The sequence below is a fragment of the Podarcis muralis genome, chromosome 12 (genome assembly GCF_964188315.1).
Source record: "Podarcis muralis chromosome 12, rPodMur119.hap1.1, whole genome shotgun sequence".
Lineage (NCBI taxonomy): Eukaryota > Metazoa > Chordata > Lepidosauria > Squamata > Lacertidae > Podarcis > Podarcis muralis.
This window is the reverse complement of record NC_135666.1, coordinates 27,402,650-27,426,370: the sequence shown is the minus strand read 5'-3', so window position 1 is coordinate 27,426,370 and position 23,721 is coordinate 27,402,650. Positions and strand designations below refer to the sequence as shown.

The 23,721-nt window shown below is 38.6% G+C and overlaps 1 protein-coding gene and 1 long non-coding RNA gene across 5 annotated transcripts in view; one reads left to right on the top strand and one right to left on the bottom strand.

The window, feature by feature from the left end:
- LOC144329314 (uncharacterized) overlaps positions 1 to 14,733 on the top strand; it is an 82,810-nt gene extending 68,077 nt beyond the window's left edge. The window contains exon 3 of the long non-coding RNA XR_013394799.1: positions 14,259 to 14,733. This is a non-coding gene — a long non-coding RNA (uncharacterized LOC144329314). The remainder of the gene's footprint in view (positions 1 to 14,258) is intronic.
- CDK14 (cyclin dependent kinase 14) overlaps positions 1 to 23,721 on the bottom strand; it is a 228,510-nt gene that overhangs the window by 5,343 nt on the left and 199,446 nt on the right. The window contains exon 15 of one of the 4 annotated variants that reach the window (XM_077936922.1): positions 10,326 to 10,448. The exons of the other annotated variants lie outside the window; for them this stretch is intronic. The gene's annotated coding sequence lies outside the window, so the exon portion shown is untranslated. Of the gene's footprint in view, positions 1 to 10,325; positions 10,449 to 23,721 lie in introns of those variants that run through there. 4 annotated transcript variants of the gene reach the window in all.

Here is a 23,721-nt window from a genome sequence, read left to right as displayed (position 1 = left end):
ATGAAGTCCTTGGGTTGGAAAAGGTTCTCCACTCTTGCTTTAGAGTACTATTTCCATGCACAGAAAATGCAGGGCACCTTATGGGTTCTAGTGACTAATAACAGCTTCTGACAGAGATTCTGGGTGACGCCACTGTGGCGATCACACAGGGTCCCCGGACGTTTAACGGTCTATTGATCCCTGTGCCATCACTGTGCTCGCTTCCCCGCTGCCACCAACCAGTTACTCTCTGGTAAAACACTGAGTCCAGTCAGTTGTTAAAAGTGAACCAAAAAAAAAACAAAACCCAAGTTTATTTTACAAACATTAACAAGTTTATGGTTTCTCAGATATCTTAACTTTAGTTTACTTACTGGCCTATACCTTCCTAATACCTTCTGACTGATTAGCTCAACTGTTTGACTGACTCCTCTTAACAAATTTTTTAGTGGGTGCTGTTGGTGTCACTGATGCCACCTTCAGTAGAATTAATTTGTGCCTTATGAAGTATATAGAATTGAAATAGTAAGTTGGGAAGAGCTGTTTCTTAATCACTATGGGTAAACTTCATCCTTTCAAACAAGCATTTGCTGATGCTAGTGTGCAGAACTAGCAGAAAATAGAGTTGGAGACTGATTACCGTATTTACTCAAATCTAATGCTCACCTTTTTTGGCTAAATTACATTGTGAAAATTAAGGTGCGCATTAGATTTGATGGCGCATTATACTTGAGTAAATCTGGTGCTTTATTCTTATGGTGTCATTAAAAAAAAATTCCAACATTTTGCATTGCCAGAATAGTGAGAAACCACTTGCCTGAGGGAGAGAATGAACCAATACAAAGTCTAGGAGACAAGACAATGGGTTTTACTCAGTGCATAAGTGTTATAGACACAATGTCCGTTCTTACATTATAGACCAGTCCTTGGTTTCATGGCAGTATTTTTAAAGCTATTTTAGAAAAGAATCCAGTTAATTTTTATTTTTTTCTTCAGATCAGGAAAAATCAAAGTTTCTCTTAGAATCTTTGCAGATGGTGATATGGCCTCCGGTCACATCTTTGCTTATAACAGCAACTGCTGCAAAATCCAGTATTTGCTACCTCTGATTTCCCAAGAGCAAAGGAAGGCTTGCTTTCAGAGATCCTCAAAAATCCCTTTGACGTAGAACAACATACTGCCATAAAAATGCACTTTTAATTTTGAAATGCAAAAGGTTGTGTGGGTAGGTTTGATTTCTTCACAGTATATTTACAGAAAAAAATGAGCATGCTTAGGATACAACTTAAGGGCTTAAGAATCAGTACAATCATGTTTTCATCTTGTCCACAAATCCTGTGCCATATAGAGCTGCTTCTCTCATAAATCAGAACCATTTCTGACTTGAACAAAGAAGCCAAATAATAACTTTAAAATACTGTTGCTGCTAGTCTGAGAACAGAAGTGAGACAAAGCTTTGATTTAAAATATTAATTATAGTTAAAGGCATGGGGTAAGATATCACTATTTCCAGAATATTTGTCCCAATTAAAAAAAATACTTAGGGCATGCTAGCTTCTTTTTGCATACACACCATGACTTTTAAGGGCAGTCCATTTGGAGGTACATTCTGAGAAAAAGGATGGGGCAGGGCTCCCACAGTGTCTTAGCATGCTGAACACACTCAAGGCTCAATGCACACAGCTGGCTTGATACCACTTTAGAATACTGGTTCCTCCAATCACATGGGTTGTTTTTTTAAAAGTGAAGCGATAACGAAGAGGATGCCCTGTTTCTCTGCATGCAAAGTGCCGTTCCCAATTACTGGTAAATTCCATTGATAATATTAGGCAATAGATAACACTCCCTCGAATGCATTGAACAAGCACTCTTTCCTTGCTTACATTTTTACTGAAATCATCTTTTGTGAATCAAGAATAAAAAGATTTTATGTTATTGACAAAACCATGTATATGGCAAACAAATTCATGCTACAAATTCTGCTACCCATGTTAATGAACTGGATCACCAATACCCATAATGCAACTTAATTCTGACCCACATGCCCTATGAACCAGATTTCTTTCTTTCTTTCTTTTTTTAAATTCAATTTTCTTAAAACCAACTGTCAGCATCATGTGATGGAAGAGATGAAAAATGAAAATGAGCAATCCTGCTGTGCAGGTGAGTGACCTGTGGGAGACAGCTCTGCCTGGTAGGATTTTTACACGTACCATCAGACACAGACCAATTGATTAGATCATCTTATTCTCGCCACCAACCAGGCTCAAGAGACTAATTAGAGAGAGTACTGCCTGCGCAGGCACCCCATTGACACCTAATTTGCTCAGCCAAAGCCTTTGGGGAGAATGTATTATCTCTGCAGCTGCACTTCATGCATTTCTGATTTGAGGCAGAAGCAAGAAGCACTTCATCACGCTTCTGAGCAAACTGAATGTAAGAAACTTTAAGTGCTAAATACAAGCAGACACAAATTAAACCTGGCCAGCCTCTCATAAATTCCCCTCCCCCTCCTGCTTATGCATATGCAACATGAATTATACCCACACCTAGATTATTCCTGTTTGTACATTTGTGTACATATATGCTTTGATACACAGCAGACTGCAAATGAATGCACTATAAACATATTGCCTTGGTTTCTCACATTTTTCTAGTTTCTGGATTTAAAAGTAAATGCTATTGTGCTCAGTAAGACAAGGAGTGTTAGCTCAACTTTGCAATTTTTCCTCAGGCCAGGATCATTGCAGGCAGCTGCCTATTAGCCAAGTTTTTCTTCGTAGCTGTAGTAACGTTAACAGTGAGGTTGAATTAATGGATGTATTAGCGATGGTAATACCCACTCCTGCTTGATTTATAGCTATAAGGAATCTGTTCCTGTGCTAAACCATGCGTGCATTTTATTGAGCTCCATTGTTTATTAGGAATTAATAGAAAGCTACTATGGACACATTTCAATTGGAGTTTAATTTTAAGCAAACAGGTTCGGGCTTACTTTTTTCTATTCTTCCTGTTCGTAAACTAAAATAGAGATAATTTGTAAGGCTCAGTTTTGAATAAAAAATATACTGGGGAGAAAGTTACTAAGACTGATTATGATAGTTCCAGTGGGTAATAATTGAAGGAAGTTATAGCTTTTCTTTTTCTTATTTTGCAAGGGCATGTTTGGGAAAAATTGTGATCTCTTGACTTTGCAGTTAGTAGTTAGAAGTAGCACACTGCAGTAAGCTTATTTCCTGGGGAACTCTCTCCCTCCCTCCCTCCCTCCCTCCCTCCCTTTATCTGTTAGAGGGAGGAGCTGGGAGAACCGTAGGAAAGAATATTCCCCCAGCAGCAGAGGCAAAAAAGAGGGAGGCCTATAAGGAAGAAGGACCAGCTATGTCAATTCCCAAATTGAGGTTGTATTAACTATTTAGCTATTTATTACATTTATATACTATCCTTTCCTTCCAAGAATCTCAGTTAGACAGTTACACTGCTCTCTAACAGACAAATCTAGCTCTACACTGACTGATTGTGGCTCTGAGTTTCAGACAGATTTGTCCAGCCCCAGGAGACAGTAGTGATTGAACCTGGAACCTACTTAATGCAGAACACGTGCTCTATCACTGTGATATAATATTTTCCTAATGAAAGCCCATTATTTCCTAGGAAATAGCGGTGTAGCGTGGGTTGGGGCAAATGTTGTGCCCCCCTGGTGGACTGGGCAGCTGGGATGGAGGCACATCTGAAGTCCGCATGGAGGGTGAATGGAACCCGCCTCCAACAGGCTCCTCACCCACTGCGTCCATCCACCTGCCCACTAGACAAAAGTGCTTGCTGCCGTGCCTCAGCTGCCAGGGCTCCATGCCTGTCATTGGGGCGCCGGATTGCGCCCCCACGAAAATGTGTGCCTGAGGCCATGACCCCCCTGCCCCCCACTACACCTCTGCTAGGAAAGCTGTTTAGAATAGAATAGAATAGAATAGAATAGATTCTTTATTGTCATTACACAAGTGCAACATTGCACAAGTGCAACGAAATTGGATGCCATCCCTTAAAAACAACAAAAGCAAAACAACAACAACAACCAAACAAACCACATTCCAGCCACACCCACACCAACACCCATCAAACTCCCAGGTCACACTATCGAGTTACAGCATTCAAAAAGGCCACAGCTCTTGGATAGAAACTGTTTTTCAGTCTATTTGTCCTTGACTTGATGTTTCTATATCTCCTGCCAGAAGGCAGTAGTGCAAACAGACTGTGTCCCGGGTGAGATGAATCCTGCAGGATGTTGTTTGCTTTCCTAAGACAACGGGAACCGTACAGTTCTTCCAAAGATGGGAGAGGATGACCAATAATCCTTTGGGCTGTGGTTATGACCTTCTGGAGCACCTTCCTCTCCCTAGCTGTACAACTGGAGAACCAAGCACAAATACAGTATGTAAGAATGCTCTCTATGGAGCCTCGGTAGAAGAACACCAGCAGTCTCTCACTCAGATTGTTCTTCTTTAAAAGTCTGAGGAAATAAATTCTCTGCTGGGCCTTCTTCACCAGAGCAGTGGTATTTGCGCTCCAAGTCATGCCCTGATCGATAGTTACTCCCAAAAACCTGAATTCCGCCACCCTCTCCACCCGTTCCCCGTTGATATACAAGGGCTGAATGTCCGCCTTTTTCCCCCTGTAATCCACCACCAATTCCTTGGTCTTAGCCGTATTAAGAGCCAGATTGTTCTCTCCACACCAAACACAGGTAGATTTGCAAGTGGTCATCTAAGTAAATATGTTTTAGAGAGGAGTACAGCGGTGTAGCGTGAGCACAAGGCACCTTTCATTAACAGAGGAGAAATGAAAAGGTATATACAGTGGTACCTCAGGTTAAGAACTTAATTCGTTCCGGAGGTCCGTTCTTAACCTGAAACTGTTCTTAACCTGAAGCACCACTTTAGGTAATGGGGCCTCCTGCTGCCGCCACGCCACTGGAGCACAATTTCTGTTCTCATCCTGAAGCAAAGTTCTTAACCTGAAGCACTATTTCTGGGTTAGCGGAGTCTGTAACCTGAGGTACCACTGTAATAGATTCCTTCCTGGATATTTTAATATGCAGCCTTATATAAATGGCAATTAAAGCGGTTTTGTGTTCCACTATGATTTTTTTATCTGGCCGGCATTGCAGACCTTTTCCTAGTAAAAAATGAGGAACTCTAGTTTTGAAATAATACGGGATATTTAGTTTGGAGAAATAGCTCAAAAGTTGCAGAGGTAATATATTTTAGAAGTAGGGGGAAAGTACTAAAATAAAAAGCAAACAATTATTACATTTTGACATGCTCTAGTTACTAAAAAGTGCCAAAAGATTGAGACACCAGCATGCATTTGATAAGTAAAATCCCTAAATATTTACATGGACCTAGGCCTACTTTGCATAATCAATTATTTTTCACCTTAGTGCTGAATGTAATGCATTTCAGTGTATGCTTTACCTGTTGTTCTATTATTCAAATACCCAAGTGAATTACATGCACGGAAACTTAAAGAAATAAAAGCTATTAATCCTAGTTATTTACTCCTGGCTGCACTTGCCTCAATAATAAAAATTATCAACAGGGCATTAATACAGTATTTCTTCAACAGTATGTGGCATTTTTTCAAATTTGGTCTATGCCTACATTTTCTTAATTACTCCTCCATGATTAGTACCTAGATTCTTCATGCTTCTCACAGAGCTTGCGGTTGGGGATCTGCATCCTAACTACATTTTTAGGGCTATTTATCATAGCTATGAAGTTTTTTGTGCAACTGAGTGAAAAGGGGGGGAAAAGTGACTGCTCAGTTGGGGGAAGTGGGTACAAACGCCTTTTGCACCTGCCAGATAAGAGTCTATAGCCACTGTACCAGCCACATCACAACCCCATAGCTCCAGGCAGGAGGAAGATAGGTCATTGAGCACAATTCAGATGGATCATTCTGAAAACCCATGTTTTCTCAAAAGTACTATATTATGAATGGCAAATATATGGTGATGAAAAAACTTGGGTAGTTCTTTAAAATACAGGTGCAGAAAGGCCCTTAAGAAAGTGTTCCTCTATCCAAAGACTTGATCTACAAAAAGCATATGAGACAGCCCTCCTGGCATTTTACACCTTCAGAATGCAGATGGGTGAACTGCAGGTTTGAATGCTTGCTCTCCCATACAAAGAGGCCTCCCTAAACACAAACAGAACATCAAGAAGCAGGCTAGGTCTGGAATGCTACATGGACAGGGAAGATTTTAGCACTGCAAGCTAAAAAACTGAATTATTAAGTGGTGCAGTCCCAGGATGGCCGCCATATGACAGCACTTACACTGGCATTGAAAAGTATGAGTCCTTAAATTATATGTACAACTATACTTTTGCTGCAAATTATCACTGGAAAGTAATATTGTATATAACTCTGGCTATTAGCTATTGGAGTGACTTTATTATTGTATATAACTCTGGATATTAGCTATTAGAGTGACTTTTGAAAAGCTATTAGACAGGCTTTTCCAACTTTTAACGTGGCAAATGAAGACAGTAAGGGATTTAAGGATAAGTTGAAGGAAAATCTAAGAGAACCAGCATAGCTGGGAATGTCATAATCCAGAGTTATTTTCAAATAAGGAAACCTTAATTGTTGTTTATTATCAATATTTGTCCACAGCCCAGGTAGCCTTTTTTGCACTTTACTGAAATATTTTTGGATTGAAAAAGGTAATACCAAATAGGAGCCAAAAATAATCATTTTCTTCTATTTTCTATCCAAAAGAAAGAATTCTTTTAAGACCTTACATTTTCAATAAGACTGTAATACTGAGTTGGGAGAAGATTTTATTTTTTAAAAAACATAAAGGAATGCAATATGTTGGTTCCTACAGCACAAAATACTTCTTGTGGGTGGGGTGGGGGGGAGAGATTATTTTTATGACCCACTTTTTATGTTCACTTGTTACTGTGTTGTTTTATAGGATAGCTCATTGCAATTAAAATAATTACGGTAAATCCTTATAGTACTGGAGCCGCTAACTATACACACACTATTAAATGGAATGAAAACCTCTCACACTTAACTTTAGAGATATTATTCACTGTCAATGGGAACAGAACATAAGCTTATATAATAGGTATATAATACACTTCACAATTATCCATATACCACATGGAGCTAGAAAATCTTTGCCCACCTACACAAATGCTGGAGAAAACTAAAGAGATCAGGAAATTCTTATTGCAAAGCCTTTCAAGTAGAGGATGTGGCTTCCCAATCCTTAGTCAACCTCACTTTCAGAGATGTACACATAGCTCCTTGCTCCCATGCCACGAGCAGCTGCCAACTTTGGACAGCAAACCACAATTGTTGTTTTGTGAGAGCTGCATTAAACTACTTACATACTCCTTTTCCCAGGAGCTGAGGGGAAACAAGAACAACATGACAGATCCTTGCTATGCTGCCTAATGCTGTTAACTTGTGATACATCATATGCATGTTATTGGGGGGAAACTTGAAGAAAGGATTCCAGAAACCTACTTTGATAGGAACTCTATAGAAATGATACTTGAAAAAATACTAGCTATGGGAAAGGGTTAGTGTGAGGCCTTTGGGTAAGCTAATGAGGTAAACTGAGAACATGAAATTATATAGACATAGATGATGACACAGTTGGTATGAGTTAAGATAGTGGAAGCATAACCATTTATGAACAGCTGAAAGTAAGAAATAGTAAACATGTTTAGGATGAAGAAGTGTCTTTAGTAACAACATAGCGAAAACAACATTTAGTCAAAACAAGATAGTATCAAGAAATTTCAAAGTATTGGAAAAACACAAGAGGGTCAGAAGTCTCCAATGAGAGACATGGTTGGCTAACAAGATGAGAACCAGCCAAAGTGAGGAAGACTTGACCAGTATGAGCTGCCTGGTACGAAAAGGATTGTGATTTGTTTTGAATCATACATTAAGTTTCAATTGTGAAATCCAAACGTATAATGTAAAGCAATAAGTCTAGAAAAGTATATGGAAGAATTTAGTTCATTATGTCAATTGCTTTCTGTGGGCTTAAATATTTTGAGAAATATGATGTGGTCAAAACATGTATCAGATGCAAAAGAATGTAGGAACTGAAGTGGATAAAGGAAGCCCTTATATGTAGAATATCTACAACATTGGGTTAAATGCATCAAGTGTAAACACCCAAAGACAAGAGACAGATTAAAAGGCTACATGGAAATCTGCTGGGGGTGGAGTGGGGGGAGGAATGGAGCCATGCTGTTAGAATGACATCCAGCAGTTATATCTGTGACAGGCATGGGAATGTAGTTCATTCTGATATACAACAAACTGGACATTTCTGCAGTGTATGCAATTATTTTTTTCTTTAAGTCTGCTTTGAAATTGTGTAACGGTTTAAGCTTAAAAATGACACCCTATTTCAATACTAAGGGAAGCATTTTTAGAAACAGTTTCTGTATGTGTATTGTTAGGCTGCTAGCAATGTAAGGAGGCTCTAGAAGGCAAAGTATATGTTTGCAACAGGGGATATAACCCCAAGAGCCTTGTCAACAACCCTCCTGTATAACTTGCACTACTATCTAACTTGATGAAATCATTACCCCATCTACTATTAAAATCGAACAAACATAGAAAATGCAGTCTCTTGACACTGTATTGGAAAGTGGGCCCTGGGGCGTATTTCACAGTATCATCTTAAATGACTTGAATGTCTAACCAGGTATTGAAAAACATTAATGCTTGCATTTTAAATAGTTCCAAATTTAATCTCCCTAGACGCCTTAAGAAACGTATCCTGTGATCAGTAAAGATGCTATGTAACATCACAAATTGTACATGCCATTGAGCCCAAGAAGTTTGTCCAACCACTGTGCCAAACTGCACATAGCATTCATTAGGTGGCTCACTGTGCAGACACTGAAGTCCAGGCAAATTTCTGCTCCAAAATGTAAAATGTGCATGTGCCATAGTATTTTGACAGTTATTTTACCAGTAATTGCTACCTCTGACTTCAATGGGGCAGGTAAACATTAATAACCTTTGAATTGCTGCCCAGAACTTCATCAAACCAAAACTTTAAACCAATAAAAGTGTACATTTCAGCACTTTTAAACTTACTGTAAATCCAACAATTTTCATTGGATCAGTTTGAAATTTTGTAGACCTTATCACATCGATCATGTAATGTCAGGTTTCATGTTGATAGCTCATGAGATGCCATTATTATAAAGTATAGAATTTTAAGGCTTATAATGGTGGAAACGTTTTCTTTTCACTACTCAACTAAAGAGGCACTCATGTGCCAATTTAACAGAATTTCCAGCTGGACAGAGGTAGAAAATATATTATCCATTTGCCTTAAGGACATGAACACTTAACACCCTACACAGAGAGAGCGGTTCCCCCCCCCACCCGATTTTTGTTTTATTTTTAGTAACATATGAACAAAAAATTAACAGTACTGAATTACAGTCTGTCAAACTGTCCAATAGAAAAAAGAGGCAACTATTTTGTAAGGTAAGGTAAGAATTTGAATAGAATATGATTTTAACCAAGAGACTTTCTTCTGCTGCTAAGAAACAAATGAATAAAAAAAGTCTTCTACTGTATTTTTATTCATTCATTCATTCATTTTAGAAAAAGCAATACCTCATGTTGTTGAGGTACTGTTCAATATTTATTGAGATAAAAAATCTCAAGCAGTTAATATCTGAGCAGACGTAATGTGAGTGGGCAACAGAATAGTGACCTCTACACAAATGGGGAAGGTATATTATATTAATACCATGACAGCTGCGCAAAAAGGCAGGAAAACATTAGCACATAACACTGGACTCTCAATAAGAGCAAGATGAACCTGACATTCAAGTCACCATATTTTAACACATAAAGGTTTTTAAAGCAGTTTTCTTTTTGGTTAAAGTTGTGTTTTAATTCCCCCTCCCCCCGAAAACAACAACTGGAAAAAGGTTGTATTATTTGGATTAAAATTTAAAAACTGCACACAAGTTCAGTTGCTTTAGAAGTGTCTGAATCACCTCACCTACATATATGCCAGTAATGCCATAAGCCTATATTTGCGGCACCCAATTAACTTCATTTAATAAAATTTATAAATTTCAGATTGGTTACATTTGGTGTGCAGTTTTAAGTTTATGATAATTTTCGTTATTTAAAAGTTCTTCAGGAAAACGAGCTAGCAATAGTGTGTATATATTTTTTAACAGTCTACAACGTATCCTGCTGTTATATATTCAGTAGCTTATTTATTTTTAAAAGTAGTATCCATAGTAGTGCTTGCATGTTTATCTAAAAGTCTTTACTTCAGGACAGAAATGTTCGTCTGTGAGGTTTCCTCTACACATGGCAGGCAGCTGTCAGAACCAGTGTGAAGGGTTAAAGGTCAGCACAGCTGCTCTGTTGAAACGGAGGGTTCCATCAACATCTCAGAATTCCTGTCGAGTGGGAGATGGGAGACCACAGATTAGAGTACACAGGAGTGCACATATAAGGTCACTTTGTGTCTATCAAAGTGATATCAAACTGCCTAGTTGTACAATACACTTAACTGTGGTCCATGTTCAAAGAAAATAAAATGGATGTGTGAATAGCAGACCACCGTTTAACATAAAATTTCATACAATCCTTCAGATAGAAGGACCTAGATAGTGTAAAGATATGTTGGCTGTGTGGACATAGGTGGCAGGCATGCTGACTGAGCAACTGATTTCATAAAAAAGTCTAGGTTAAGTGCTAACAACATCAAATAATTCTTGGTAATTCGATTATGTGGAAGAAAGAGAAAAATGTCACAGAAAAACCAGGTGCTTTGTATGCAGTGAACCTATAAATCAATACATACATGATTTGTGTTCTATGGATTTGCTTCAAAGCAGTGCTTAGTGTGTTGTTATTTCATGTTTCCAAAAAGAACTGTTAACATGCATTTGAAATCCACAGGTAAAAAAAGGTGGTTTGAGGAAAGGGCAATTAGGAACAGAGAAGCAGAAGGCAGGGAAGGGTTAAGTGCTTCTTCCTAACTCCAAATCATAATACTTCAAAGTTGATTTTTCTGGGGACAACGACCCTAAAAGGTCTGTTAATGTGTGTATGTAACTGGTCTGCACATTAGACATGAGTACTTATGTTTATTTTGTGTGCACAACATCTGAACAAAACACAGGTAGTAGAATCCTGTCCTCTGTCTTTGTCTGTCTCTCACAAACACACACTCACTATAATGCAACCTTCTATAACAGATAGTTCCAACAGAAGGGCCCTATGGAAATTTTCATACTTCTGTTTGTGTGAAGCACACACACAACTTGCAAGTTATGGCTCTACTTCAGATAAATAGAGTAGGTGACGCAGGCACATAATTTACAAATTATGTACAGACTAGCTGTACTGTTGCAGCAAACTTGGGCAATAGTTCTGGAAGCAACAGAACAATACATCTGTCTGATACTACTATGCATAAGATTTGCAACATAATACCACCTACTGCAATGTTGTTATAACATCTGTGGTTTTGTTGCGGCTGTTGGAATCAAGCTGCACAGGGATCACTGATGAGTGATCGCAAAAACGCTCTTCTTTTGTCCCTCAAACAGCAGGGATCAAATAACTGTTTCTCAGCTGCTGTTCTTTTAAACTAAAACATCTTCACTCTATGTATATCTATGGCAGGTTGGTATTTGTTTCCTCACAAATGTTTTGTTTTGAGACCACCAACCTCGGATCACTAGGTGGTTTTGAGACTAGAAAAGTTCTGTCTTTCCCCCCTTTTTTTACAGACTTGACTCCTCTAAGTATCTAAGAATTTGTGTTCATTGACCCCATTATGTTTGTCTTCCATAAAGACTGTGCCCTAAATGTAAGTAATTTAGAAATATCAAATTAGCTAGCTTCAGGTAAACAAACTATGGTTTCATATTCCTTGAGTCTCACAAATTCTACTGAGAAGTGTAGGACTTCTGGTTGTTTAGTGTAGTGAATGCCTTTTTAAAAGATGCACTGAGCCATAAGTATGGTAAGTTGTGTTTTTTTTTTGGGGGGGGGTGTTGCTTGCGTTGTTTAATAAATGATTGTGTCAATAACTTCTGCAAGAAGTTATGCAGTGCTACAATAGGTCCTCTATCACAGTTCATATTTCTGCTTGTACAACAGGCTTTTGCACAAGGGGAAAAGCTTCTTACTTTTGAGGAATGCTCTAGGGAAGGGGTGGGGGAGCATCAAACCTGGGGGCCAGATGCAGCCCTCCAGGTCTCTCTATATGACTCTTGGGATTCTCCCTAGGCTACATCCCATCCCTGAGTATCTTTGCCTTGAATTCTGATAATGCCTCTTGCTCATCAGGATGGAGGCTACAGAGGGGTTTGTTAGTGTGTGTGAAAGCTTGCCTACTGTACAAAAGCAAAAATTATATTAATTGGTTGGTTCACTTTGACCTCTGACCTCACACAAAGCTGGCATGTGGTCCTTGAAAGTTTGGCCAAAAAGGAGTACAGCCCCAGGCTGAAAACTGTTATCCACCCATGATCTAAGGGAAAACGTTAAATAGATTTGCTGTTAAGTGGGAGATGCCATCTATATACAGATTTTGTATCCAAAGATTCCTTCTATTTGCAGGTTTGTATTCAACCGGCAAAAGTAATGAAGACAAATGGAAGAGATTTGGCATTTATCTTCTTAAGTCATATTTAATAATGTTTTTGAAAATCTACACAAAGCAATGCATTCATATTTAATTAATACACCTTCCTTCCACAACGAAACTCAAAGACAGCATACATAGGGTTCCCACATGATCACCCATATAGAAGTACTGACCAGACCAGCTTAAATCCAAAAGATTTGACATATTGTGCATTGAGATAGTGCAGTAGCAATATCTTGGAATCAGTTTTGGTTTACAGAACCTTCACATGTGTAAAACTGAAGGATTTATGGGTCAATTACGTGTTTATCAGACATACTTAGTGGATATTATAGTTCTGTTTTAATTGCTGCCATTCTGTTTTTTGTTTGTTGCCTTTATTTTAATGTTTTCTATTATATATTTTATTGTTTGCTGACGTTTTCTAAATCTGCAGCTTCAAGCCACCTTTGAATACTTGGGTAAAGAGAATAACAAATATTAAACAAACAAATATTTTAAAGCAAACAGGCAGGACTAGAAAAAAACATTCAGAAATATCAAGAAAGGGCTCATAATGAAAGTTCAGGGTAAGAAAAGGTTAGAGTTCAATTAATAAATATAGTACTTGATGTTGGGCAGGTACAAGCAGCTCTGGACAAGACCTCCAGCTGACCATAAATAGTCTTTTTCTGCCTTCCCCCTCCAGGGGCTATAGGAGACCAATGAAACCATGACAGGCAAACTAGTATAATTACTTAATCAAAGCTGTTTAAATAAACACAAGTCAGCAGAAAAGTTTAATTTAGTGAGTGAATTGGGAGACACATGGCTTTCTAAAGAATGAAACGCTTTACAGCTGCAAGTGTCCAAAAGGATTACAGAAAACTGTAACAGCAGAGGTATGTAGTTTAGTTTTGAAACCTGTCCATTTTCACCAATCTAACCCCACTAAAGTCCTCTCCAAAGCTTTGAAGAAAGGAGTCTCCAAGGATCTGAATTACTCAAGATAAAACAGTGTGATAAGTTAGAGAGAAATGTTGGGGCCTGTGATAATTATGATCTCAAAACAATTCACATTATACTCTCAGTGCAGATTTGCTTTGCAATCTATTGATAAATATATGCTATAATAAGCATAGTTTAAGCTTTCAATGCTTTAGTTCAGGGGTAGGCAAAGAGAAGTTTGAGTTTTCTGGTTTTTAATACTATCAGGAAGGAACAGCCTTGATTATTGGAACCTCTTGCATACAGACAAGTGACAACTTGCATATGGACAGTAAGGAAAGGTGCTTTCTAGAACTTCCAGTTCATACCTTGGTTTCAAACAGCTTTCTCACTTGTAAGTCAACTCCCATTGAAAATGGAATTAGCTCACTACTTTTTTAGAGTACAGAACAAAGTTTTATCATCAGAATTGAGGTACATACCTTATGCTAGGGGAATGTATTTCTCAGGTAAAACTAAAAGGAACACAGTCTTCCCAAGTTAGGTAACTCAGTGCCCTCTTATTTTAAGACAGAGGAACCTGGCTGGGGGACAGAAGTTGCTTGAGTGTTATGTTGGGGTTTTCTTCTAATGTCACAGGGCTTGCTTAGCAGTTCTCTCGTTTTGTCTTCTGCTACAGGGATGATATGGAAATTGTGGAACATCACTTCCCTGGGGGTCATTTGCAAATTGTTCATCTAACAACCAGGAGAAGGAACTATCCCATTTTAAATATTTGTAAGTATTGTTTGAAATTTGAGATTTGGAAGAATGTGATCAGCAGCTATCTCTCATTGTGGTCTTGAATCAACTTATGCCTTGTAGAAAGGTTTATACCCATAGAGTTAAATATAGGATGAATTTGGTCAAGTGGAAGTTACTTTGGTGTATCAAACTCTACAGCTGGGATTTCATACATTCAAGAGTCAAGGTCCTTTGATAAGAAATGTTGCCATAGCAGCTTATAAAAAGGGGGGGGAGATCAGTAAAGGAACAGACCAGCAGGCTGATTTCTCAAGTGTCTAGGATGCAGTAAACTTATACAAATGTAATGCATGAAAGAAAAATGTAAGAAGTAAATAAAAAGCACCATATAATTCCTTAAGGGGTGCATTTTTGTGGGAAAGAATGCACTGACTACTATTACCTCATATTGCTGTCTTCCTTTGTAGTAAATGCAGTGATATGATTCTAAAGTAAATTTTGAAGTGGGAAGTGAGAAGACAATAGGAATTCCTTATGAATAGGAATTATAAGGCAACAACAGAATAAAAGCAAAAATATTACCTAGTTCCACAAAATTAAGGAAAATGTATCAGCTATGATGAATTTAATGCACAGCAGAAGAAAGATTGGCCCGAATATAAGCCACATCTTTAGACTTCAAGAGGGGGAAAGAAAAAAAGACAATACCTGAATATAAGCCGCTCTCTTAAAATTCCGCAGGCACTCACACCTGTTCCATTTTACCGTATGTCTGTTTCAGCAGAGATATCGTAAAAGCCAATTTTTGTAAGGTCGCTTTTCACGGTCGGAATTTGGGGGAAAAATGAGGCCCATACAGTGGTACCTTGGGTTACAGACACTTCAGGTTACAGACCCCGCTAACCCAGAAATAGTACCTTGGGTTAAGAACTTTGCTTCAGGATGAAAACAGAAATTGCGCAGCGGTGCAGGAGGCCCCATTAGCTAAAGTGGTACCTCAGGTTAAGAACGGACCTCCAGAACAAATTAAGTTCTTAACCTGAGGTACCACTGTATTCAGGCCAATACGGTATATAAAAAGACTGTACAATTTAGTCTATATTACTTAAAGACAGATCTGTATATGCAGTGTTTGAATAATAAGTGCTAATGAAATGCATAGAGAAACCTTGGAGCTAAAAACAACTTAATTAACCACTATGACACCTTTTTGACACAGATAGAAATAGCCTGTTACTTCAACTATTCTCTATGTTTAATTTAATAGTAGATGCCAGTTGCATCATCCAGTTATATTACAGTATATAATTCAGGAATTGGAAGGATGGATGATTTAACTTTGTGAAATCCTTTCTAACATTGCAAATAAACAATATTTCCCTTGGATTTAAATGACAGAAGCAGATAACTAACTGAAATCTTCCCAGGTATGGATTTTTCAGCTGAAAAAACCATGTGCTTTTAAAGAGGTGGTGGTAGAGGAAAGAAGACAAAGAAAGGCTGGAAACACTGGGAATTTGAAACCTGGTAGCAGGTCTGAGGCTGAGAGATATGTGCTGAATCAACAAATTTTGCCTAAAATGGGAAGGCTGAGTCACAATACCTCCAGAGAGCATGTCTGTATTCAGCCTGAGAAAAGCTGAACTATGGAATTCCCTGCCACAATGAAATTTAGCAGTGAATCTAACAATTTCCCAAGAATTATTAACTGTCAATATAAAAGGATATCAGTAATTAGCAACTGATTATGCCAATTTCCTCCTATATATATTACTGGCTCTACCCCTCCACCACCATATTATGATTCATGGGCCTCAGAAATGTTTAGCCCTGCCAAGTAAGCCTGGGGCTTAGAAAGTCTGAGAGGCCCTTGACTATCAAGCTATTTGGGTAATTAAAAGGACTGCCTTTTTCTTTTCAAATATAAAGCTATATCAGTAGAGTAGTACATGCATGCATTTGGTTACGCCAGGTTCTATCATGGATCACTATTACCACAAAGTATGTAGAAACAGCTTTTTTATATTTCATGCCTATTTTGAAAGACAAGCTATTCCAGAACAGCTGTGTAAGGGTTAAGTATGTACACAGCGAAATGGGAGGAGAATGTTGTAATTTTGGTGGGGATTTATGAATTGCTTAGGCCAGTCAGCATCTTGTGCACAACAGACTCTGTCTAAATCTATTCCATACCTGCTGGGCAGAGACAATTCCCCTCACACTTGGAACCTTGAAGTCCTTTAAGCAGTCTGTTCTGTAACCTTGGCAGCTGGGCCTTACACAATCCTTCATCTTTTGCAACTGGGCTTCACTAAATGAAACTATGGCAGCTTGTTAGCCAACAACTGAGCATGAAATCACTACACTGCAGACCCCTGTTCTGTGAGTCAATCATTTTTTCTCCCATTACACATTTGTATGCTAAGGTCAAGGAAAGGAACTAAAAATGGAAGGTACGGAATAAAGTGAATACAAAAGATTGTGAAAGGCAGGCAAATCTATTTGAAGATGTAGATTTAATGCTGTATTAGGAAGTTTGTTAATGGATTAAAAATACATTTGAAAGTGGTTAAAGATGTAAAAGGGCTTATTGTTCAACACTGTATTTGAAGCATTCTAATTCTTCTAGAATCAGTAGAGAAGAATTACGTATGAGTTACTAGTGTATTCAGCATCCTAAAATCTGAATATGTTATAATGAACACATGTATTACAGGGTAAACTTCAGAAGGTCAAACTACATGTTATATGACACATGTTCTTTTAAGCACATGCTTGCAATTAGCTACCTCCCCGCCCAACTGCACTGATTTCCCACTGAAGGTTGCCTCTGATGAGATGGATGGCCACTACTGGAGTAAAATTTGCTAAGATCTCAGGCTTATTGAGAATTGCTGCTGTTTGAAACACTATTTTACTGTTTTGTTTTTTTAAGCTTGTGACTACTTTGGGATCTCTACTGATGAAGCGTGTTTTAGAAGTAAAATTGATCAATATCCACTGCAAAGAGTGGCAAGAGGGGATATGGGCAGGAAAAAATGGGATAACCTCAACGCTCTAGATGCAATTGGTAGCCCCCAGTGGATGGCTTTTTGTATTAGTAGCTGAAACACCAACTGAAGAGAATGCAACTAGCTTGTCAGAAAGGGCAAGCTAACAGTGCTTTTGTGAATTAATGTTTTTAAAAGTCCAAAGAATTGGGCCATCCCAGGATCATGGGAAGTCACACCCGAATGCAAACCTATTGATAGTTATGTTCTCCAGCTCTACGGTCCCAAGGTTTGATACAGGCGCAAGGGATTGGTGCATGAGTCTGAAGTACAGCAGGCAGAGGGTACTGGTTTGTTAAACAGTTGAGGGCAGAAATCCCTTACCTGTATTTATATCAGCTCTGGGCAGTCTAGGTGATCCATGCTGCCTGCCAATTGCAGGGACTAATGTTACAAATCTCATTCGTTTCTGTGTATGTACAAGGCTGAGCAGGAGAAACAGACACAGGCAGCTCACAGAGCAAGACTTGAGGTTCTTGCTTCTTAACACAAACACCTCTATAAACATGCATCAACATTCAAATTCTGCAGAGAAGTAACACTAAAGTTTGAGGTGGGATAATTCACAGACAATATCTGAAAGGCATATTCTATTGCTCGGTGTGCAGCAGAGCATTCCAGGTTTGGGAGTTCAAAAGAAAAAATATGTCGTGAAGTGGGATAGATTAATTTTATTCATAGCTATTGGCTACTTGCAAGAGAAATATGCAGCCCGTCCCGAGTTTCAAGGAGCAAATGCCTATAGCAACCATGTTCATAGTAATATACATCCAGCATAGGTGGTCAGACTTAACCTACATTCATGCAAGGACTGCATGGGGGGCAGGGAGAACCCTTAGATGCATGCAAAGCTACATTTCAGAGAAGAACTGAGCTTTACGACAGTCATATTTTAAACTGCTGTGCTTGCAAATGAAGCAGACAGGCCCTAACATGATCAAGAACACCACATGCTCCATGTCCCAATTTCACATTCTTTTTGTAGCAACTATGCAACAATATTATTTCTTAGGGCCCTAATAAGCTTGAATTCTGAAGTAAATTTGATGGGGGGATTCAATGTTGAAATATACTCTAAATTTACTTGCTCGGACCCTTTTTAGTATTTAAAAATCACTACACAAACATATATATGTTTCAGTTTCAGAAAACATCTACCTGGTATTATGCTGTTTCCAACAGAGGCTGATATACTGAATACTGATACCGAAGCAACCCTTGGCAAAGTCGAACAAGATATCACACACAAATGAAATGATGCAACCATGAGTTAAGGAACGGAGGGAGATCGAAAAGGCAACTGCGGTGCAGGGTGAGGAGGTGGGTCTGTTTTAAGCCAGGGGAGGGGACCTCAGTGAGGACTCCTTCAGTGAGGACTCCTTTGGGAGTCCCTATCAGCTCCACCATTCTGAATCCCTGCTTCCACACCTGCCTATAACTGGCCAATTTTGCAGATGGGCCAATTTGAATTCCCACAGCCAATGGGAGAGGTTGTTATGTCTTCCGTTGGCTGTTGGAGCCTGGCAAGGAGAGGCTGGGTCATGGTGGCATGGATATGCCGGGCTGTAACTGCCATGCCACTTTTAGGTAAGGTCAACACAATTAATTTCATGGGATGAAATGAAATTCTTGTGAAAACAATGTAGTGTATGTATAACTATGGGGGGGGGGAGGTAGTTAGCACCCCAAAGTAATGGGTCATCCACCCAATAATACATTTTAAAGGATCTGCTTAAAGGAAGAGTAGGGGAATGGTCATTCTGTCTACTAATGTCACTGTTAACCATTCTGTGCAAGAGCAACAGGGCCCTGCTGGAAACGTATACACTCCACTTTCTCTTTTGGGTTAAAGCCAAATGTTGCCAAATCCAGAGAGATGGCATCAGAAACCCAGGCTGCTTCCCACCATTTCAGAGCAAAAATAATGACAAAGCTGTCCTACACAATTAGCCATTCTCGCCCTTTCTCATGCTTCTCTGATTGAATTAGCTACATACTTGTATGGTTCAGCAGTTCTCCCTCTTAATTTCAATCCAGCAGTGTTTTTGCTTAAGGACGGCATAGTATCAGTCAAGCAGGTATTTAATCAACACAAACTACAAATGAAACCAGTGACCCTGTTCGCATGCAATGCTAAGCCAAACCAAACCATGGCTTACAGTTCATGATTTGTCAAACTTGTTTCAGATGACAGGGCCAAGCCAAACCATGGTTTAGCTCACCGCAGCACAGCAGCAGCAGGACCAGACGAGAAGAAAAGCAGTTGTGGTTTCCTCTCCAGAACCCACATGCTTCCACTAAGTCAAGGTCTGGCTTAGCATTATGCGCAAACTGAGCTAGTGTCAGTACTATTAGAAGGATAAAAACTGGTGGAAGGATATTTCTTCTTTATGATAGCTATACATCTACAGAGCCTCCCCACCCTCTAAAAGAAAATAGGGTTTCTTTAAGATGCAAGGTTACTGCAGTACTTACCAAGAAAAAATGCTACATCTGCTCTTTTCTCCCTGTTTAAGTGTTCAATATAATTACAGCAAAGGGCTTGTCTTTTTTGGTATCCAGGGGGAAAAACAATTTTTACAAAAATAGAAAATTACATTAGAAAAAAGCCTCTGGGTATCTAATACTGATTAGAGTATCAACCCCTCTACCCAGCTGAACATTTCTATTTACTGTACTTGGCTTTTCCATTTCCAGTGATTTTGCTTCACATAATATAGAAATGTAACAAGCTGCTCATGATACCTGCTCATGATCAACTAATATAGCACTATAGGAAAGTTGTGAGGGCTCCAATCCAGATCAGAACTGCAGCATGAGGTTGTTCAACCTATCTCCCTCTCGCATCCTTCTCCTGATGCAAGTCTGTGAGAGACATGATCTTCCCCTTTAGGAAAACCTATGTGTACCTTAAAAAGGTTACACAGGACCAGCACACATACCTTAAAAAGGTTACACAGGACCAGCACACATACCTAAATAGGTCATTGAAGCTCAGACATCACAAACAAGACTTGGAGATGGGACAACCTTCCAATCAGGCTGCCTGACACATTTAGAAGCAGATATTTAAATTTTCATAACTAGACCAAGGCTGCAATCAAATGCCATTACGCACTGCTTGGAGGCCTAGAGGAATAGTCAGTCAGTCAGTCACTAGAGGAATATAGATTTGCTGCACCAAAATTACAGCTCCAATATCCTGTGCCTGGAAGTTTACATAATGCTAGTCCAATCACTTGAGCTTGTGTGGGCCAGAATACTGAAGAGATACTTCCAAAGGGCAAGAACCATCATAGGTGATGCATTCACTACACCAGATTATCAAAATGCTCAATGGCATGAAGGATAGTATTGGGTCAGGAAGGAAGCATTGCTTCCCATCTTCTTGCCTTCCAGCTTGGAGGATCTGGTAAAGTGTTAGCACACAAAGGAATGGATACCTGTATGATTATCAGGAACTGCTCCTGGCAAGCAGTGTCACTCTAGCTTCTCAGGGACGAATTTTCCAGACTGATCTTTCCCAAGCTGGTCATTGACTACTAATGGGCAAGACAGAATATAAGAGGATTTCCTGACTCAGTGTTGATTTAGTCAAGCAACAAGTCCTATCTAAGCTCTAGTGTGACTTCTGTTTATTGCCTTGTTCTTTATGACTCTGGGCTTGTCCACTGGCCTTGCCTTTTGGTTTGCCTCCCAATCCAGATTGCTTCTTGATGCCAACTCCTGGCATATTCTACCAGTTCTGCCTTCTGGTTTGCCATCTTTTCAAATTGTTCTTCAGCCCTAACTCTCAGGTCTGAGCTCCTAACTCACTCTAGCCTGATTCCCACAGCCTAGCATGGATAGTGATTCACAAACTGTTCATATAACCAACTACTTGCACACTTACAGGTGTTGGGCACATCCACACATTCTGTTGTTGACTTTTAAAGTAGAAATTTTGCCCCCCCCCCCCGGTATCAAACCTCATCTTGACGTAATAGGACATGAATAGTAAGTTTCTTAATAATAGCTTTATTGTACTGTTTTTAAAAAAACACACAATAAAATAAGTTTTCAAAAATGAAGTTGTGTATCTGTGGGTAGCAAATGGAACTGCTTATCTGGAGAGGTAGTGAGTTTTGCTTTTTTATAAACTGGCAAGGCATCAATACTTTTAGCACTTTTGCTTTAAAATGAATCATTGCCTGGTATGCCTATGTAAAGAGTCACTATTCCTGTCCTTCATTGCCACTAAAAACACAGTCATTATTTTTTTTCATCTTAAAGTCTAGCTTCTGAACAAGTGTAGGATTTTTGCTTAAATGATGCCAAGTTAAAAAAAATACCAGTTGCAACTACAATTTTAAAATAATGACCTCTTACTATTTTGTCAGGGGAGAGCTTAAATAAATATTTTTTATGTTTGTTTTTTAATTACTCCATTCTGAGCTTTCACCATGTATATATAATAAACATTTGGAAAATTTAACTGCAGCTGGGAAAGGATGTTGTAATTCTTGAAAGTATATTAAATAAAAATAAAAATAAAGAAACACAAGAAAGAATAAAGCCTTCATAGAGAGTTTCAGCAATTATATCTCCACAGCTACAGTATAACCCAAAACTTTGAAGCAGCTTTGATTGCTGAACCATGGTTGAAGGGAATAATTCGGCTTTCACTAAGAAAACAAGCACATTCATTCTTACCACAATGGAGAGAGGCAGTTTTAATTAAACCTTATCAAAAGATGAATAAAGAATAAACTCAATAACCATTCCACAGGACTCTATTTTCATCTGTTTAGCTGAAGCTTGCCATGTTCCTGCAATAATTAACCACTGTCCGAGGAATGCTGGAGTTGTGTTAATGTTGGTAAAGATTTAATTAGTTCAATTATCTAGAGAGTATTCAAGGCTCAGCACAGCACTAATTTCTTCAGGCTTTATACATACCTCAAATCAAAATATATAAAACTGAAATGTAAGTGAACAAAAGAAGCCCCCTATTTCACTTTAACTATTGAAACACTGCATATTTAATCGTTTTATTACCATATCTTTCAAAAGACTCAACCTAATACAATTTATCATCATCTTGGACACTGAAAAAGTAAGGTTTTGACTGGTTAAGTACAAGAATGGGAAAATATAGGAGAGGCTGTGGCTCCTCTGCCATTTTCTCCTCTTGTCGCTTACATATTTTACTTCTTTCATAGAAAATGAAGCATTTAGAAAGCATTGAAAGCACAGTGACACAGACAACTGTTTCAATCTGTCAGACAGCATGGACAGACAGTAGGGATCATGTCAGAAAATAGAATGGCCCCCAGCGGTTTGACCTTCCTGGTGGGAAAGAGAACACAGTGGTGTGCTTGACAAGCTCAGCAACAAAAGAAGTATATTTAGTCCCCCCATATTCTGACATGCTTCTCACAGTAAAAATGTGCTTAGGGATGAGGGGAAAGTTCATCTCATCTAGCAAGGGATAATTTCTAAACAGTGATTAACACTACCATTCTATACATGCCTACTCAGAAGGTAGTCCCACTGAATTCTATGAAACTTATTCTAGGTAAATATGTCTAGGTTTCTAGCCTAAAAGTCTCCTCCCTGCACAAAAAAATTAATGAAGAAACCCTCAACTGTTTTTAAGGATTATTCAAACCATAGATGCTAGAGTCTAACTACTTTTTCGAACATTTAATACAACTTCATCCACAAGCTTCTCCAAACCATTAAAACAAATGTTTCAAACTGGGTCATTTTGGCATGTCATCCCATCCCCCTTGAGAACCAACTATTTTGTATCTGTCTTCTGAATACTAGCTTTAAAGGCATGTGCTGATTTACAAGAGGGCATTCTCTTTTTTGCTGGGGTATATAGAATTTTTTTTTTGTAGAACCCCCTCTGAAAATTCAGGCAATACAGATCATACATTATTTGGGTTTTTATTGACATTCTCATTAGATTTATGAAGCCTATTTCCTGACACAAGATCCCTACTGAATCAATATATTTTATCCATGTAATGGAGCAACCAGTTTGTAGCCATATTTTTTAACTACTCTGCAAAAAAACCAATCTATATTAAATGTACTTACTAGCTGCTGGAAACAAACACAGATGTTTAACATCTCCCCAAATGCATGTTGTATTTCTTATTACGCTGACTTTATGTATTAGGCATTATTACATAAATATAAATGTTTATTATAAATACTAGATAAAAGCTTAATAATGTGTTTAATGCTAGTACCAAACAATCAAGTTTTAAAATCTTAGTTACAGTATAGTTTATGGGGAGAGGGAGTGTTTTGTGTCCAGTTCAAGGGAAGTAATAGCCCTGCTCTATTCTGCCTTGG